The 18714-nt window shown below is 40.3% G+C and overlaps 1 non-coding gene across 1 annotated transcript; it reads right to left on the bottom strand.

The window, feature by feature from the left end:
• Nucleotides 1–14948: 14948 nt before the first annotated feature.
• Nucleotides 14949–15034, bottom strand: LOC122120023. The gene has a single exon (XR_006149645.1). It is a non-coding gene; the product is annotated as a small nucleolar RNA SNORD35 (small nucleolar RNA).
• Between the last annotated feature and the right edge of the window lie 3680 nt (nucleotides 15035–18714).

The raw sequence follows: 18714 nt of genomic DNA, 5'->3' as shown, positions 1-18714 counted from the left end.
TATGAATACCCCTGGCAGCCCAAGAGCTGTGTATCTCTCCTCAGTTAGAGTGTTTCTTTGCCTTTCTGCTTCCTATTTTTCTACCTGCTTGCTTGTTTGCTTCCTTACTCAGTAAAGCTCTGCCACATTTTCTTACTGTTGTGATTGTCTAGAATTTTTTTTCTGTGATCAAAGTCCAGGATCCCAAGTGAAGAGTCCCTACTTTTAGAGGGAAACTTCATTAACCTTCATCTGATTTGGTGACCCTGCTGGTTGGTATTCCAGGTGTAATAGAGTTCTGGTGTCCACAGCTCTGACTAAGGCACACAGATGTTGCCACTGCTAGGCAGAATCCACTCACAAGGCCATTCCCTGTGGAGGAGGCATATGTTCCCCCTGTGCACCCAAGAGGAGGCATACTTGGACCCATGACTCATTAAAGTTCTCTAGAAGTTTTTAGAACCACAGAGTATTTGTCACCAAAATTGCCTTTGGTTTTCTCTGGTACTGAAGTGGTTTATCACCTCTCAGCTGATTTCCCTCAAGGCCTGCGCTCCCTCTAGTGGTGCCATTGTGGAAGTCACTACAGACTCAGGAACACTGAAGCCTGCCTGGAATTTCTGGAAAGACAGGCACAAAGCCAGACCACTGGTGTAATTCAGAGACATTTCAAAGGCCAGATAGTATCACATGCCAATATGAATCAAGAATGTTCCAGAACAATGAGTTCTCCTAGCATTCATTGTAATCATTTTGGGGAAATTCTCATAGAATCTCAACTCTCATGGATGTTTGCTGATGTCCTTGTGTACAATTTAACTCTCAGGCTTGACAGCTAGAATGCCAGTAATACTAAATATGAATTGGGAACTGGTGGCTAAGGCCTGTAATTATAACTACTAAGGAGGCTGATATAGGAGAATCATGTTTTGTAGTTACTTTGGCCAGGAATGTCTGTGACAGTCTTATGTGCAAGCAACTCAAGAGAAGCTGGTGCAGAGCTGTGGGTCAAGTGGTAGAGTGCCAGCCATGACAGAAAAAATGCTAAGGGACAGCCATCAGGACTTGAGATGACGCCTGAGTATCAGAGTATGTGTGAACATGCACACACACACACACACACACACGCATGCACACACACACACACACACACACACACACAAACCCACAGCCCAATTAGAGAATGGACAGAGAAGAGGATAGCTCTGACATCTCCCACCTCCCATGGGGTACGTTTCTAATGCTGGCTTTACACATGAGCCCCGTCTTTCTCACTCACTTCCTCACCAGGTTCAGTTGGCTTCACTATCCCTCACATATCTCTTATTTAATAAAGTATTCCTCTCCTAAACCAACCTCAAACAGGATGTTTCCACACAACTTGTCTGAGAAGATTCATCCATGACTTCTCTAGTTTACAGAGAATTCTGTAGATCTGAAAGTAGTGAGGTATCCTGGGTCAAATGCATGAATTAATGTGTGTGTAAAACATGAAAAAGTCAGGCACCTTTGCTCACGCCTGTCATTCTAGTTACTCAGGAGGGTGATATCTGAGGATCAGGGTTCAGAGCCAGCCATTAGAGTTCATGAGACTCTTAGCTCTAATAAACCACCAAAACATTGGAAGTGGCACTGTGGCGCAAGCAGTAGAGCACTTGCCTTAAGCTGGATAGCAGAGGGGCAGCATTGAAGGCCAGAGTTGAAGCCCCCCATTACTGCCAATATATATGAAAAAAACATTCAAATATAGTTTAGGAAGTTATGAGCAAGGAAAAATAAAGAAGCCTGGAAAGATGTTGGAGGACAAGGAATGGAAGCAGAGCTTCTGGGAATGACATGGGACACAGGTCAAGACATGAACATCAGGGCAGACGTTTACTTACATTAGTTAAGGGGAAAAAATCAAACATGTCTTGAATCTCTTATTACTGATATGTCCAGCAGCTCCCCACTCCCAGAGCTTTGCTGACATGAAATAATCCCAGAAGCAGAAATTGCATGTCTACCCTAACAAAGGTTACTATGAAGGAGGTCCAAACACTGGTCCTGTTTTGAAAAGTGTAAAGTAGAGAATTGATTGAAGATTCCCTGGCCTTTGCACTATGGATGGGGACATTGCTCTTTAGTGTCCATATGGACTCTTGGTCACCCCATTGACCCTGAGTAACAGTGATGAGTGGAGGAGACACAGTGATGTGGTGGGGTGGTCGGACATCTCTGGAAAGGGGAGTGGAGAGGAAGACAGACAGAAAACTCTGTACCCTTGGATGAAAAAACGATATTCATTCAGGAAAATCTGAAATGAAGTAGAGCTGTTGTAGTGAGGGCAATGTAGAAGATGCAGAGGACATCAGTGATTGTGTCCAAACTTCCCCCACCTCTGACTGTAACCCAAAGAGAAAATTCACAATTTAAGGAAAGCCAAGAAATCACTTACTGAATGTTCTGTTGCTGCAGGGTAGGGTCATTCAAGCTTTGAATGAACAATGCCCAAGAATAGAGGGGGTAAAATCCAGCAATGACCACATGTCCCCTGCTGCATACCACAGATTTCTCTGTGCAAATCCGTCTGCTGTCTTCAGAGGAACTGACCAGGTGTGGATGCTGGAGAAGCAGTGTCAGAGCCATAGGAAACATTGTTGCTGCTTTAACCTGGAGCTGTGATTCTGGATGCAGATTGTGATTTCTGTGTCAGGCAGGTGTATAATGGATCTTCAGTTTTTTGTGGCTTCTTGTTACCTGGATGGCCTCCTCTGTCCTAGAGGAATACAGAGCCCATTCTGCCCTCTGTCTCTGCATCTGGGGTCCGGCTTCAAGGTCAAAACAGAAGTAAGAAAACATGTGTACAATCTTCCTCTCCACTCCCTCAGGACCTTGATTTCATCCAAGACTGTAGATAATGAAACTCCAGGAATAGATTCCTTTCTTGTTGAATTGTTCACAAATTTGTTTGAAAGCAAAAAGTTGAACAGAAAAAGCACAACCAATCAAGGGTCACTAGGGATGAGGGGAATGGATAACACTAGAAAATGCCAAGTGAAGTTCAAATGGTCATAGAGCGCCTGGCCAGAAAAGGCCCAATCAGAGTTATTGGAGCACTGTCAAACTTAAGGATGGACAGCCTCACAATCCAGGGCCAAGTGATCCACAGTTTGCTGAAATGAACCATTCAGGTTTCGATACCAACTGCACAGGCATAAGTATCCAGAAGTGGTCAATGCATTTATTTACTGCTGCTGGTGTTACAAACAGTCTCCCTGAATTCAACTATTACAGATCAATACTTCAAGGTCAATGCACATATCCAATTGGATATTTGCACTCTGAACTTTGAACTTCTTCAGTGCTTGCATGTCATTGACCATCAGACTGCACCTATCAATATATTGTGGTGGTCCACTGTTGGACAGAGATGTTCTATGATCTGTTACTTTCTGGGAACATAGCAGTCTTGCCCATTGAGAATCCTGGTAGCTGTGGGTGTATGGATGGGTCTTGCTCTGCTGTGTCCCCATCATGTCCAGAGTGCTCTGGTAATTCTTGTTACCACTTGTACAACTATGTGATGCCAGCTCTGTCCATGTCTCCCTACCTGTCTTCTCTATTAGTTCCTCATAATAGAATTGAAACCAAGGTCACAGCATAGGGTCCTGCTCTGCACAGAGTTCACCATGGTGGCCGGTTATGTGATTTGGCTGCATATATTTATGGGGAAGGGCTTGGCAAATGTAAGTTGGAAATGTAAGGATGCAAATGCTATTTGGTGTTGGTAGCCAGCAAGACCTTGCAAGAGCACCATTGCTGGGGCCTAGCCTGACTTGGGTTCTGAGGTAGAAATCTTTGTTGCTTCTATACCCAGGATTACCAGTATGAGCCACCTGTGGCTGGCTCAGAAGAGAAACATTTATCCTGTTCTCTTCATCTATTACTCTATTTCTGTTAAATCTGTCCAAGAGAACAGCCCCTCCCCACATCCCCTTCACCTGCCTGAAACCAGTAATCACCTGTCAGTCACCTGACTGTGATTCAGTAGAGGACCCCACACTCTGTGTTCACTTGTTCATCCACAGAAGTCACTTCCTGTACCACCCTGGTCAAGCCTCCATAGGACAGTGAGAATTTCCCCAGACTCTGTAGTCATTTCCACATCCGCTGTGGTCCTGGCTCAGCACAAGTCCCCTTCTCTCTCTTTCTCTTTTTCTCTTTTTCCTTTTCCTCTGTCTTTTCCATGCTCTTCCATCTCCTGCATGTAGGCAGTTTGCTTTTTCTGCCTGAACCATGTATCAGGTTTTCTTGGTGGCGAAGCTAACAATTTCTACTTCATTGTCACTAATATCTACTCTAGTACTGTAAGCCTTCTTCTCCCTACATTTCAAAAATGAGAGAAAACTTGGGGATCTATGTTGGGTGTTATCCATCTCTCTCTACCTGTCAGTCTCTCTGTCTGTCTGTTTGTCTGTCTGTCTGTTTGTCTGTCTGTCTGTCGGTCTGTCTGTCTGTATTGTCAATATGTTGTACAGAGGTGTTACCATTATGTAAGTCAGGAAATGAGTATGTTTATGTTTTTATAATGTTACTCAGTTTTCCCCTCTCTTCCCCATCCACAAGTTGTAAGCTTCATTTTTCACATGGTGTCCAGTATATACCACTGCTGCATTTGTCAGGGTGATTAACTGAACACGATGATCTCCACTTTCCCGTATTTCTGACTCAAACATATAATTGCATGCTCAAGACACCATTATGTCTGTATTACTCAATTCACTTTTTCCATTCATGTGTTGATTGGAATGGAGTGTGGTTCTGAAACTCAGCTTCTAAGTAGTGTCATGATAAACACTCATCATATATAAACATAAACATAACAAACACCACTATTTGTGTGTGTGTAATGTGCATATAATAAAATATATCTTTTGTCATATTATGTTACCAACGGTGTTATAACATATTTTTTGGCAACATCTTCAATAGCGTCTGCTATTATTAAATTTCTTTTCTTTTTTATATTTTATCTCATTTTTTCTATATTTTTTATTTTAAAACTTTTTTTATTTTGAAAATATCATACAGAGGGGTTACAATTACATGGGTAAGCTACTACCTTCCTTCCTTCCTTCCTTCCTTTCTTCTCTTCTGTCTTCTTCCTCTTTCTTTCTTTCTTTCTTTCTTTCCTTCTTTCTTTCTTTCTTTCTTTCTTTCTTTCTTTCTTTCTTTCTTTCTTTCTTTTCTTTCTTTCTTTCTTTCTTTCTTTCTTTCTTTCTCTCTTTCTTTCTCTCTTTCTTTCTCTCTTTCTTTCTCTCTTTCTTTCTCTCTTTCTTTCTCTCTTTCTTTCTCTCTTTCTTTCTTTCCTTCTTTCTTTCTTTTATTTTTTTTTTTGTGAAAATTCCATACAGAGGGGTTACAATTACATGGGCAAGATCTTGAGTACATTTCTTATCAAGCATTGTTGCCTCCTCCTTTGTTTCCCCTTCCCATCCCTTCCCCTTTCCACACCCCCCTACTCCACTGCCAAAGTTGCAAAGTTCGTTTTTCCACATAATGTCTTGTACATCTAATTGTTGCAATGCGTCCACCTGTAACTCTATTTAAGCAATTTGGTTTTTCCTTTACCCTCCACAAATTATACCAACATCAAATACAGTGAAAGAAGGGTTATACCATGTGGGAGGTATATGCAAAGTAACAAAGATATCATCTTATAAATATGTTGGAAACAATTGCAAGAAAGTAAAAAAACCATTGAATCCTTACCTTGGGGTTAATTTCACCAAACATCAACTTGTCTGACAGTTTCTGTTTGTGTCAGACATGTACTAGTTATTGCAAAGAAGGGAAACCTTGGGACCTATGTCTCTTTGGGCCTGCCTTACTTCACTTAATACAATTTTTCCAAGTCTTTCCATTTCCTAACAAAGGGGGCAATGCCATTTTTTCTGTTGGAGGAATAGAATTCCATTGTGTATGTATACCACAGTTTCTTGATCCATTCATCTACGGAGGAGCATCTGGGTTGGTTCCATATCTTAGCTATGGTAAAAATGCCTCAATAATCATTGTTGTGTTGGTAGCTTTAGTATGGACTTGTTTGTGATCACTTGGGTAAATGCCCCAAACTGGGATTGCTGAGTCTTAGAGGAGCTCTATATGAAGTCTTATGAGGAACCTCCATACTACTTTCCAAAGTGGTTGAACAAGTTTACATTCCCACCAACAATGCAGTAAACTGCCCTTCTGTCCACATCCCCTCCAGCATCTGTTGTTATTAGAGTTCTTGATTATAGCCATTCTAACTGGGGTGAGGTGGTATCTCAATGTTGTTTTGATTTGCATTTCTTTTAGGGCTAGGGAGGCTGAGCATGTGTTCATGTGTCTATTGGCCATCCTTCTTTCCTCTTCAGAGAAGTTTCTCTTTAAGTTTGTAGCCCAGTTATTTATTGGGCAGTTGTTTCTTTGAGGATTTGTTGTTGGGGGATTTAATTTTTTGAGTTCTAGGTATATTTTAGATATGAGACCCTTATCCGTTGTGTGGCTAGTTATGATCTTCTCCCAATCCTTTGGGCTGTCTGTTGATCTTTCTAGCTATGTCCTTTGCCATGCAGAAGCTCTGCAATTTCATGCAATCCCATTTGTCCAACCTTTGTTTGATTCATTGTGTTTCTGGGTCTGTATTAAAAAAATTTTGGCCTATACCAAGGAAACCTAGGGTTTCTCCTATTCCATCTTGTAATGTTTTCAGAGTGTCTGCTTTGACTCTGAGGTCTTTGATCCATTTGGAGTTGATTCTGGTGCAGGGTGTTATATAAAGATGTAGCTTTAGTTTTCTACAAGTAGTTAACCAATTTTGCCATGACTATTTACTGAAGAGGCTGTCTTTCTTCCCTTCTATTTTTAGCTCCCTTATTGAAGATTAGATGGCTATATATCTGTAGGTTCATGTATGGGTTTTCAGTCCTATTCCATTGGTCTTGAGGTCTGTTCTTGTGCCAGTACCAAGCTCTTTTGATTACTATGGCTTTATAGTAGAGTTTGAAATTTGGTATTGATATTCCTCCAGCACTGTACTTTCTTTTGAGGATTGTTTTTTGCTATTCGGGGTCTTTTATTGTTCCATATCAATTTTTGGATTGCTTGTTCTATTTCCTTGAAGAATGAGGTTGGAATATTTATAGGTATCGCATTGAATTTGTAGATAGCCTTAGGAAGTATTGCCATTTCCACTATGTTGATCCTTCCAATCCAGGAGCATGAGAGTTTTTGCCACTTTCTAAGTTCTGTTTTGATTTCTTTTTTCAGGTTTTTCAAATTTTTCATCATAAAGGTCCTTCACTTCTTTGGTTAAGTTAATTCCTAGGTTTTTTATTTTTTGTGTGGCTATTTAACTAATGGAGTAGCTTTCCTGATTTCAGCTACACTTTTCTCATTGTTGGAATTCAGGGAAGCCATTGCTTTTTTGAGGGCTAATTTTATACCCTTCTACTTTGCCAAAGTTTTGAATCAGCTTGAGTAATTTGTGAGTGGAGTCCGGGGGTTCTTTAAATATAAAATCATGTTATCTGCAAAGAGGGAGAGTTTTACTTCATCTTTCCCTATTTGGATTCCTTTTATGCTTGCATCTTGTCTTATTGCTGTACCTAGGCATTCTAATACTAAATTTAAGAGAAGTGGAGAGAGTAGCCATCCTTATCTCACTCCTGAGCTAAGAGGAATTGGCTTTAGTTCTCCACCATTAAGTATAATGCTGGCTGTAGATTTGTCATATACAGACTTTATTGTATTGTAGAGGACTGTTCCCAGGATTCCTAATTTTTCATAATCATTATAAAGAGGCGTTGGATCTTCTCAAATGCCTTTTCTGCATCTACTGAGATAACCATGTGGTTCTTATGCTTGCTCTTATTGATGTAATGAATTATATTAACCAGCTTTGTATCCCTGAATGAATCCTGTTTAACCGTGGTGTATGGTTTTTTGGATGAATTGTTGAAGTCTATTGGTCTAAAATTTTTTGAATGTGTTCGGTAGTGAACTTTCTCTTTAAATTTCATTGAAGAGTTGGAGGAGTATAGGTGTGAACTCTGCTTTGAAGGCCTTGTAGAATTCTTCTCTAAACCCATCTGGTCCTTTTCTTTTCTTAGATGGGAGGTCTCTTATTGCTGTTTCTATTTCAATGCTTGATATGGGCCTTTTATGATGGTTTAATTCGTTTTGGTTTAGTTTTGGCATGTCGATATTTGCAAGGAAAAGGACCATTTCTGCTAAGTTCTCAAACTTATTAGCATAAAGTTTTGAGAAGTATTCCATTATAACGTTCTGAATCTTGTTTTTTTTCTGTGGTGGTTTCCATTCTCATGCCTGAGTTTACTTATTTGGGTGTGTTCTCTTCTTTTTCTGATAAGATTTGCTAAGGGTTTGTCAATTTTGTTAATTTTTTCAAAGAATCAACACTTTGCTGTGTTGATTCTTTCTTTTTTTTTAATTCTATTTCATTGAATTCTGATTTAATTTTAATTGTTTCTTTCTGTCTACTTAATTGGGGTTTATCTTGCTGCTCTTATTAAATTGTCGGTTTCAGATCTCTGCAATTTGTTGATGTAGGAACTCAGAGCTATAAACTTGCACTGCCTTTGTTGTGTCCCCAAGGAGCTGGTAATTTATGTATTCATTTTTGTTGAACATCATGAACATTTGAATTTCCTTTCTAATCTCTTCCAATATCCACTGGTGATACAACAGTGTGTTGTTCAGCTTCTATGTGTTACAGGACTTCTTTAGTGGCTTTTGCTGTTGAGTTTTTATTTTATTCCCTTGTGGTCTGAGAGAATGCAAGGTATAACTTCAATGTTTCTGAATTTGGACAAGTTGGCTTTGTGATCTAAAATGTGGTCTATTTTGGAAAATGTTCCATGTGCTGCTGAGAAAAATGTGTATTCTGATGCTGCTGGGTGAAATATTCGGTAGATGTCTGTTAAATCTAATTAATCTATGCAGTTGTTTAGCTCTGCGGTTTCTCTGTTGAGTTTTTGAAAATTGATATTTCTAGTGGGGATAGTGATATGTTAAAGTCCCCAACAATTAAGTCTTTGGATCTATGTGATATTTGAGGGAAAGTAGTGTTTCTTGGATAAATTTGGGTGCTCTCTGTTGTTTGGGGAATAAGCATTTAGAATTGTAATATCCTCCTAAAGGAGAGATCCCTTAATTAATATGTAGTGACCTTCTTTATCTCTTCTTACTAATTTTAATTTGAAGTCTGTTTTATCTGATATTAGGATTGCAACTCCTGCCTGTTTATAGGGGCCATTTGCTTGGTAGATTTTGTTCCAGCCTTTCACCTTTAAAATGTGTCTGTTTTTATGGGCAAGGTGTGACTCCTGAAGGCAGCAGATAGAAGGATCTTGCTTTTTAATCCAGCTAGACAGTCTATGCCGCTTAATTGGAGAGTTAAGTCCTTAATGTTAAGAGATAGAACTGAGAGGTGTTTGGGAGTTCCTGCCATGTTATCCATCTTCTTGGGTGCTGCAGCAACTGGGTTCTTCCTATGGTTCTTGGATTCTCCGTTTGGGTGCCATTTCTTGGCCTTTATTGTGGTCTTGTTGGTTTTCTGTGTGTAGGACATGTTTAAGTATCTTTTGTAGGGCTGGTTTGGTGGAGATATATTGTTTCAGTTTTTCTTTGCTTTGGAAGGTTTTTATTTGATCTTTGGTTATGAAGGAGAGTTTAGCTGGGTACAGTATTCTTGGTTGATAATTGTCTGTCTTTAGGGAGTGGTATATGACATTTTAGGGTCTTCTTGCTTTAGTTGTCTCTGCTGAGAAATCTGAGGTGGTTCTAATTATTTTCCCTATATATGTGATTGTTCTTTTCTCCTTGACTGCTTGAAGGACCTTTTCTTTGGTCTCAATTGATCCTTTGCAGATTATAATGTGACAGGGGTATGTCCTGTTCTGGTGTGGTCTATTTGGGGTTCTAAAAGCTTCTTGTATCTGAATAGGCCTATCTTTTTGCATGTTTGGGAAATTTTCTACTAGGATCCTGTTATCCAAATTTCCTAGACTAGGTGCCTCTAGGTGCTCCTCTACATCCATTATGCTTAGATTAGGCCTTCTGATGGTGTCTTCCAAATGTTGAATAGATCTGTCCTATTGCTTGGATTTGTCTTGGATAGGTGTATACTCTTTCTCTATAATATGTAGGCTGTCTTCAATCCCCGAGATTCAATTTTCTGCATGGTCTTACCAATTGTCAAGGCTTCATACATTTTTTAAATTTATTTTCGTTCTAATTGATTGGTTTTGATGGCTTCAAATTCTTAGTTGGAAATTTGTGTTAGATCTTGTATGAACTTCTTTATTTCCTTAATTTGGTGTTCAGTGTTTATTCTCAAATCACTTAGTTGAATGGTTATGGTTTCCTTGGACTCCCATTCTCTCTGTTGGGCTCCATTCAGCATTCCCTTTGTGGTCTCCCTGACTTCTTTCAGCTGTCTGTTTATGGATTCCATGAATGTCTCTATTGATCTTTGTCTATTCTCATCCCACTCTTGCAATTCCTGAATTACTCTTTGATTAGCTTCCTCGCGTTCACCCAATGCCTGTAGTTTTCTTTGTTCTCAGCTTGCTCACACAAATCCTTTATTTCTCTTTGAGTGTTCTCAACCTGATCATGCAATTCCTGTATTAATCTTTGAATAGCTTCTTCACACTCATAAGATTCCTCTATTGACCTTTTGTTTGCCTCCTCTTGCTCCCTATCATGCTCACACTGTCTTTTGTAGGTTTTCAATCTTTTCATTCATCATGTTAGCAGTAGTGTTTGTAGAGCTTTTTGGGAACTCTCCTCTGGATTATTCATTATCTGTTCTGTCACCTGATTATCATGAGTGGGATCTGTGATACCTAGACTTGCCGTTTTCCTTGTGTTTGTCTGACTTTTTCTGCCCATTTGGTATGAAAGTAACGCCAATTTTGTGCTAGAACACTATTTTAAGTCAAGCACCAACAACGTCCTGTACTTGCACAGTCAAAAGGCTGCAGATATAATATAGTACAACCGATACAATCTATTCATCATCAAACAACTATGGATAAATGAGCTAAGAACAGCAAAGAAGAATTTTGCTAACCAGAAATTATTAGCTTTAGGGAAAAATGTGGGAAAAATAGGGTTAGAGTGATGTGGAGAGGTAAAGGGAGAGTGAAATTAACCAAGTCCTACTCTCAAAGAGGGAAATGGGTTGGACAGAGTAATAGAAGAGAGAGAGAGAAAAAAGAGAGACAAGAAAAACTGGAAAACAAAATGTCAATTTAAAAAGTGAAACTTAAAATTTATCTAAGTGAAATTGTGAGAAGAAAGGGATAGAATGAGAGGAGTGGAGGGATAGAAAGGAGATATGAACAAGTAAACAATAAAAATTCTTATAAAATTATATAGGGTTAAAGAGATAATACTGCTATTAAAGAATTTAAGGCTAGGAAGTATTGAATTGAGTAATAAATTTCTGGATTAAATATGTACACAATGGGGGATAAGGTCTAATAATCGATGATGGGTATATATCTGAGGATGACCAGAACAACAATTAAGTCACAAAAAAAAATAAGGGAAAAAAAGGAATTATGAAGAAAAAAAAGGACCAAAAGATCAAAAGAGATGAAAAAAAGCACACACACACATATATACCTAACATAAAAATTATAAGAGGAAAAAAGATATTAAAAATATTGTTTATTTTTTAAAAATTAAAAATTTAATAAAAGTTCTGAGAAAGAATTCCTGATTTTTTGGGGGGTGGGGTAATGGGAAGATCCTCTATCTCCTTTGTGTCTGTAACCAGTTTCTTGGTGGAATCTCTGGTCTGCTTGTGGTGTTTGTTTTTCCTATGACTTGATTTTTTTCTTGTCAGTTTGTTTGAGCAGGCAGAAAAATGCTCTGCTTTACCCTGGATTGTGTGATCCTTCTCTCAGTCTAGTTCAGTGGGAGGGAGATCTGCTTTGAGTATCACAAAAGAGGTAGGTGGCTGTTTCCTCTAGTTTGGAGATGCTGTGTTGAGCCTAGGTTCTGGGTAGGGTTGAAGCCTTTGAGCAAACAGTAGCTTTTCCCTGAGGGGAAAACTCACAGAGAAACTCACTGAGCCCATCCTGGAGCCATTCTCATGGTTTATATTTACTGAGTTTCAATTGCTTGTCTAGGCTGCTGTATGGAGGAGCATCCCCTGACTCTGTTTACTCAGTGAAGAAAGTCACTCCTCTGGGGGTGGAGCGACTTCTGCCTGGGCTGGGTGACTTTTGCCTGGGTGGAGCTGAGCCTGGCAGGTCAGGTCAGTGTTCTGGGACCTGCTAATTGCTCCAATTATTTCCTTCCAAGGCCTGTGTTGAAGCTAGCTGCTCAGCCAGGCCTTTGTCAGTATCAAAGATGGAGAACTCCGGTGGGGTAGGGGAGGGGTGGCCTTCCTGCCTCTGCTCCCTGAGAAGGAATGAGGATGTCAGGATACTACTCACGCCAGAGTGTTGGTTCCTGAGTCGTCTCTGGTTTGCGATCTGCAGGATGAAGATCTGCTCCTTGTCAGATCTTGCTGGTGTTGAGTAGAATCCACTCGCCTGCTGCATCTGGCGCCTTTGTCCCGGATGCTGTCTGTTGTAGGTATGGTGGCTGCGGCTAGTGCCGCTTGCTGCAGCTATCAGAAAGTGCTCAGATGTGTCTCCTTGCCTGGATTTTCCCTCTCTGGCCAAACTCTCTGTACTGTGATGGCACACTTGGTGTGATTCTCTGGCCTAGGACTGTTTACTGGAACACTAACACTGCTTTATATGTGAGAGCTTGTTTATCCTCCAGTTTCTCCTCTGCCATCTTCTGTTATTATTAATTTTCTTGATAATCAATCAGCTTACTTATTGCCAATTATTTTATAATAAGATGTATATTATGACACTCAAGATGTACTCATGCCATTTGCTAGTTACTTGAACATCTTGTGGGTATAAAAATTGAAGACAATTTTTGCTGAAATCATTTTTTATACAAATGAAACCAATTTCTTTCATCAATTCCCTTTCTCAAGGCTTTCATTTACTAACTTTCCTCAGTCATGGGACTTGAACTCTGGGCCTGGGTGCTGTCCCTCAGTCTTCAGCTCAAAAAGAGTGCTCTACCACTTGAGCCACAGTACCACTTTTTGTTTTCTGGTGGTTAATTAGAGATAAGAGTCTCATGGAGTTCCTGCATTGGCTGGCTTTGAACCCTTATCCTAAGATCTCAGCCATCAGAGTAGCTAAGATTACAGGTGTGTAATCACTGTCACCTGGATTCCTTATTGAGTTTTTAAAAACTACATGTTTAATTAACTCTTTGAAAACATTCAATCTCAAAATGACATTTTAAAAGATGCAAAGTAGCAATCCTTAGACAAACTGGCTGTAAATTGATATTTCCCATTTGGTTTTAAAGCAGAGAGGACAGGAGAATCACATGTAGACTGACATTGCATGAAGAGTCCAAACTTAACAAACTTGAGGGATCTCAGACCATCTCTTGGTGTTTTCAAAATGCAGCTGATTGCATGACTTTACATATCACTCTTGTAACTTTCTTCAGGTAATATTTGAAGGAAAACAACTTTTAGGTACAAAAACTCATACATTGGATTTTAGTGTGTAAAGAATTGAGCAACAATAATAAAAAATGAATTGAGCAATAGCTGGGAGCTGGTGGCTCAAACTCGTAATCTTAGCAACTCAGGAAGCTGAAATATGAGGATGATTGAAAACCACCTTGTGCAAAAAATTCTGTGAGACTCTTATCTCCAATAAACCACTCAGAAAAACTGAGAATGGTGCTGTGGCTCAAGTGGTAAAGTGCCTGCCTTGAGCTGAAGAACAGAGGGACCGAGCCTAGGCTCAGATTTTAAGTACTGTGACCAACAAAAAAAGAATTGAGTAACATAAATTAGGTTTTACATTGAAGTAAATATCTAACCAAAGCCAGGAAAACTTAAATTAGGTGCTATTTTTTTCTTTGTCCTTTAAAGGAAACCACAATGGTTAAAATATGTATGCAAATTAAATTGCACATTATGCACATCATCTATCTGAAAGATGTCTATAGGAAAATAGAAAATCTGAACACACACTCCACGATTGTTTTATCAAAGGAATCCTGTGGGGAAAAAAGAAGGCAAATATAAGTTTGGATGGGTTAGTATTGCCAAGAAGTTGCAAAATAGAAGAAGAAAAATAAGAAAACTGTAAAACACAAGCCAATATTCTTACCATTGGCTGTTCTCACAGCCAGTTCGAGAATTTCTACCTCCTATCCCTTTGGCTGGTGGAAGCTACCAGTGCATTGCCAAGAGACTTCCGGATCGCATTATCCCAGTCTAGTTGGTTCATGAGCCATTCACCACCTGTTAGAGCAGGAGTCTGGCTTCTGCCTCTGGGAACTTCCTGAACCACCCCTACCAGGCCAACCAACCTAGGGTACAAGCTTCACCGCGACCATCAAGTGGTCCCCACACATGACAAGCAGCATGTCTGAGCTGCCCAGCTCCTGCGCATGATTTGGCACCTCTGGGGGAAGATGGGGCTCAGGGTCCTAGAAGGTGAAGGATACTCTCAGCATGCCCTGGGGCATGGGGCAATGAGCATCATAGGAAGGAGACCTGGGCCTTGAGCATGAGGGACTGCATGTGGTTCTGGAATACCGCAGGGCCTTGCCCGTATCTGGGCGCAGATTCAGCAACAACAACACGGGGCAGATCCTGAGCAGCAGGCCCAGGGGACAAGGGTGGGATCCATAGTCTATTGCTGCTATTCTGCCCCCTCTCTGGGTTGAGGTGTCTCACCTGCCACGCGTGGGCTTCTCTTTTCTTTTGTTCTCCTGCTCTCACAGTTTGGGATGATTTTCATTTAATGATTGTGTGGTTTTAATATATTGGCTATTCTGTCTGTCTGTCTGTCTTCACCCTTTCTTTTCTCCATGTTTCTGTTGAGCCTTTGCCATCATTGGCACTGCTCACTATGGCATCCACAGACCCTCGTGAGAAATGATACCACTTGCATTTTCTTTAAAAAATTTAAATACAGGATTGACGTTTATTGGAGTTGGATGGCAAAAGTAAAGGGAATTAAAGATGAATTTATGTTTTCAATATGAAAAACGTCTGTGTGTGTGTGTGTGTGTGTGTGTGTGTGTGTGTGTGTGTGTGTTTGTCTGTGTGTATGTGTGTGTATGAGCCCTGGAAGTCAGGGCCCCAAGCTCCCTCTCTTGGCTTTGTAATACACATGTGGCATTTTAACATTTGACAAATACCTCCTGTCCTATATTTTTACTTGTAAGTTAGAGATGGAGTCTCATAGATGTTTCTGTCCAGGCTAATTTTGAACTGTAATCCTCAGATCCAAGTCTTTTAAGAGAGCCACTGGTGTCTGGCTCGCAAAAAATTATGTCTAATATAGAAATTCAAAATGAATTTAATAATAGATTTCCACAAGAATGTGAAAATTTAATACACATTACCTAAGGTTTTAGTCCAAATTTTAAGAGTAACACTTTTTCTTTTTTGAGATTATGTAATTACATAAATTTCACACTATTGTGGCATAATGATACTTAGCTAAAGTCACTAACACATTTTAACCTTCACAATGCATCTTGTCATCCTCTTGATCTACAAAGCTTATGAACTCTACAGACTTTAACAATAAAACTGTTTTTCCCAAATTGTGTGATATGTACATTTCTTTCCTTTTGCTCAGTATCAGCTGTTTCCTCTTTCTCTCTCATTCCCTCCCTCCCATCATCACTATTGAGTTGCTTAGTTCACTTTCATCAATGATCAGTGCCGCTGATGGGCCCTCTGCTGTATTTTTTTCACCCATTTTCCTCTACTTCTTTGCCCTCCTCCTAGCTTCCCTCAGATGTGCATGCCTATTCAGCGTATATGGGGTCAAGAACACAGAGTGATTTAGAAATTATGTGAAAAGTAAGAAGAGGTCCTTTATTTCTTGGGTCTTGTTTAATTGTTTACTTCGTTTACTTGTTTACGTTTGTGATATGTAATTTAGTCCAATCAAATGGAGATTGAACATCACTGGACCTTAAAAAAAATAAGCAGAAAATGAAGCAACGGAAGAAAGGACACATTACCTTTTACCAGCATAGCTAACGAGATCTCCTCCAAAAATGGAGTGTGACTATTCATCTCTTTTCTCTTCTTCCATTTCTGTTTGGAAGTCCTTAGTAATTTGGTCCAATAAAATACACAAGTTTGCTAACTGTGAGCTCTAGAGATTGATTTTCCTAAGATTAATGATGAGTCCATCCTTTCCCACCTTCACTTGAGCATCTCCTGGACATTTGTGGTCCTCTGGAACAGAGGCTGGCACTAGCCTGCTCCTGGTCTGTCAGTCCTGAGGATGGAGGCTGAGCTTTCCCTATGCACCAGGCTTGAAGAGATCCTTGGTTGTGTCTAAAGACAGAAGCATCTCTACCGAGTAAGTACTGATGTATTTGATACATGAAGAGTCTTGGAAATACCACCTCTTACTCATGAATATCAACATAATTGTTTTGGGTTGCCAGATGGTAGGATAGTGCAGTAAAAATTATTTCACCACTTGTGTGAATGCTTCAGTTCCCTATGTTTTGTACTTTCTTATAGTTATGTTTTGTTACCAGAATGGGTAACCAAAATTTTTTTTCTTTCTACCTATACTGTACTGGCTCTGATCCTGTTAATGTCTTCCCCAAACTACATTACCTGTATTATTCTAAACTCTTTCTGAGTACTGCAGAGGGACTATCACAATCATATTGAAAGTCTGGAACTCAGTTATCAAAACAGCATCAATGGCAGGGTGCTGGTGCCTCATGCCTATGATCCCAGTTACTCGGGATGCTGAGATCTTAGGATTGCAGTTCAAAGCCATCCCAAGCAGGGAATTCCTTGAAACTCTTCTCTCCAATGGACCACTGAAAACCAGAAGTGGCAATCATTAAATGAGCACCTATACAGAACAGTGAGCACTCTCTTCTTTGAGTCATTGTAAGTGGGATAATCTGTTTGGCTTCCAGAGATTTCTGTCTCTGTGCAGATGCTTTTCTGTTTTCCATCCATGGTCCAGCAGAATTAGAGACAGCACTATGTGTATCTCTGTCATGCATGTGTGGGTGATGTCACTTCACTGAGCCACAGCTACAGCATGGAATGACATCAAGATCTCTGGACTCAGAGACATGCGCTTGTTTGTCCATTGGACTCCTCCTGGCTGTACAATGTGGTGGTGGCCTGACAATATTCCTACTTCAAGCTCCTCAACACTTTGATTTCTTAGGGAGTCTTCTGAATCATTCTTGTTCTCATGGAATTGTAAAGATCATTGAGAGTTTTGAAGTCTGAGCATATCTGATGTTTTGTCCTCTCTTAGGGAGTTTTTTCTCTTCTTATAAAGGATTCCCATTCTCCATCCATTACTATTGAGGATTCTTAGGGACTGGGATGACAAGGCTCTGCTTGGCCAATTGTATACTCTGTATTTTTGGATTTCAATAAGAAATAATGACCAATAAGCAAACTATTGCTGCAGCTGCTCATTTGGACAACTGTAGTTATTTTGGTACACTCACATTTCTTCCCCAAAAAATACATTCATAGATTCCTGTTGGAAACTGCAACAGATTAACATCGTGCTCTTAAATTCTTAAACAAAGAAGAGAGAATGAGAGATTTTCTAGTAAAATACACTCAGTTATATAGAAAAATAGAAAATATGTGAACAGAAATGTGGAGAGCTGCGGGAGCCGACCAAAGATGGCGCGCCCGCATGGCACGGCCAAGCCAAAGATGGCGCTGGCTTCCACCTTCCGCCTTCCTGATGGCGAGTGCTCTCTGTGAAAAACAACTCCTTATATGGCTATGGCTTGGCTGCTGGCTTGCTTCCGTGTTTGCGACCCTATTGGTATATGCCACGTGGCACCTCAGGATTGGCCATCCAGGAGGCTTATAACCAGAGTGCAGGTGCGGGGCGAGAGAGAAGCTAATAATCAAGGTTCCTGAATAAACTGCTTTGAGAAGAATCCCGGGTCGTGTCTTCCTTGCTGGTCGAGGTGGATGCGACAAGTGGTGGCCCGTAAGGGGACCTAACTCCACAAGGGATCCAGAACTCTTGGCCGTCAGGGCGGTGCACCGGTAAGTTCCCAGGTAAGTGGGAATCTGCGATTAAAGCAGGCATAATACGGGGCTCTTCTCTGTAGATAAAGAGAGAGCAGAAACCCGGGAAAAAATAAAGACCTAAAGTGAAAGTAAGAATATAAATATAAAAAATAAAAAAGGGAGTAAAAAAAGATAAAATTTTTATAACGAAGATGGGCGCCGCGACGTCTCATCCAATTTTTCTGGCCCTGAATGAGCTCCTACGCTCAAAAGGACTAAAGTTTAAGAAGGGTGTTTTACAGAGTTTCCTTGAAGAATGCAACATTGTAGCTCCTTGGTTCATAGTGTCCGGGAGCCTTACAGTAGCCTCGTGGGAAAAATTAGGGAGGGATTTGGACTTTGCCTATGAACAGGGCACATTAAAGGCAGGAGTCCGCACCATTTGGAAACTGATAAGGGGCTGCCTGGAGGACCAGCGCTGCTGTGAGGTTATAGAAAATGGACAGTCAGCACTGGAGCAGTTACAGGAGGAGAGGTCAGAGAAGGCGATCAGTGAAAAGGGAGACAGTAAACAGGGCAAAAGGGGG

This window comes from Dipodomys spectabilis, unplaced genomic scaffold, assembly GCF_019054845.1.
Source record: "Dipodomys spectabilis isolate Male_0828 unplaced genomic scaffold, ASM1905484v1 ptg000173l, whole genome shotgun sequence".
NCBI classification, from domain to species: domain Eukaryota; kingdom Metazoa; phylum Chordata; class Mammalia; order Rodentia; family Heteromyidae; genus Dipodomys; species Dipodomys spectabilis.
The sequence above is the reverse complement of the archived record's forward strand: the minus strand, read 5'-3'. Positions and strand labels throughout refer to the sequence as shown.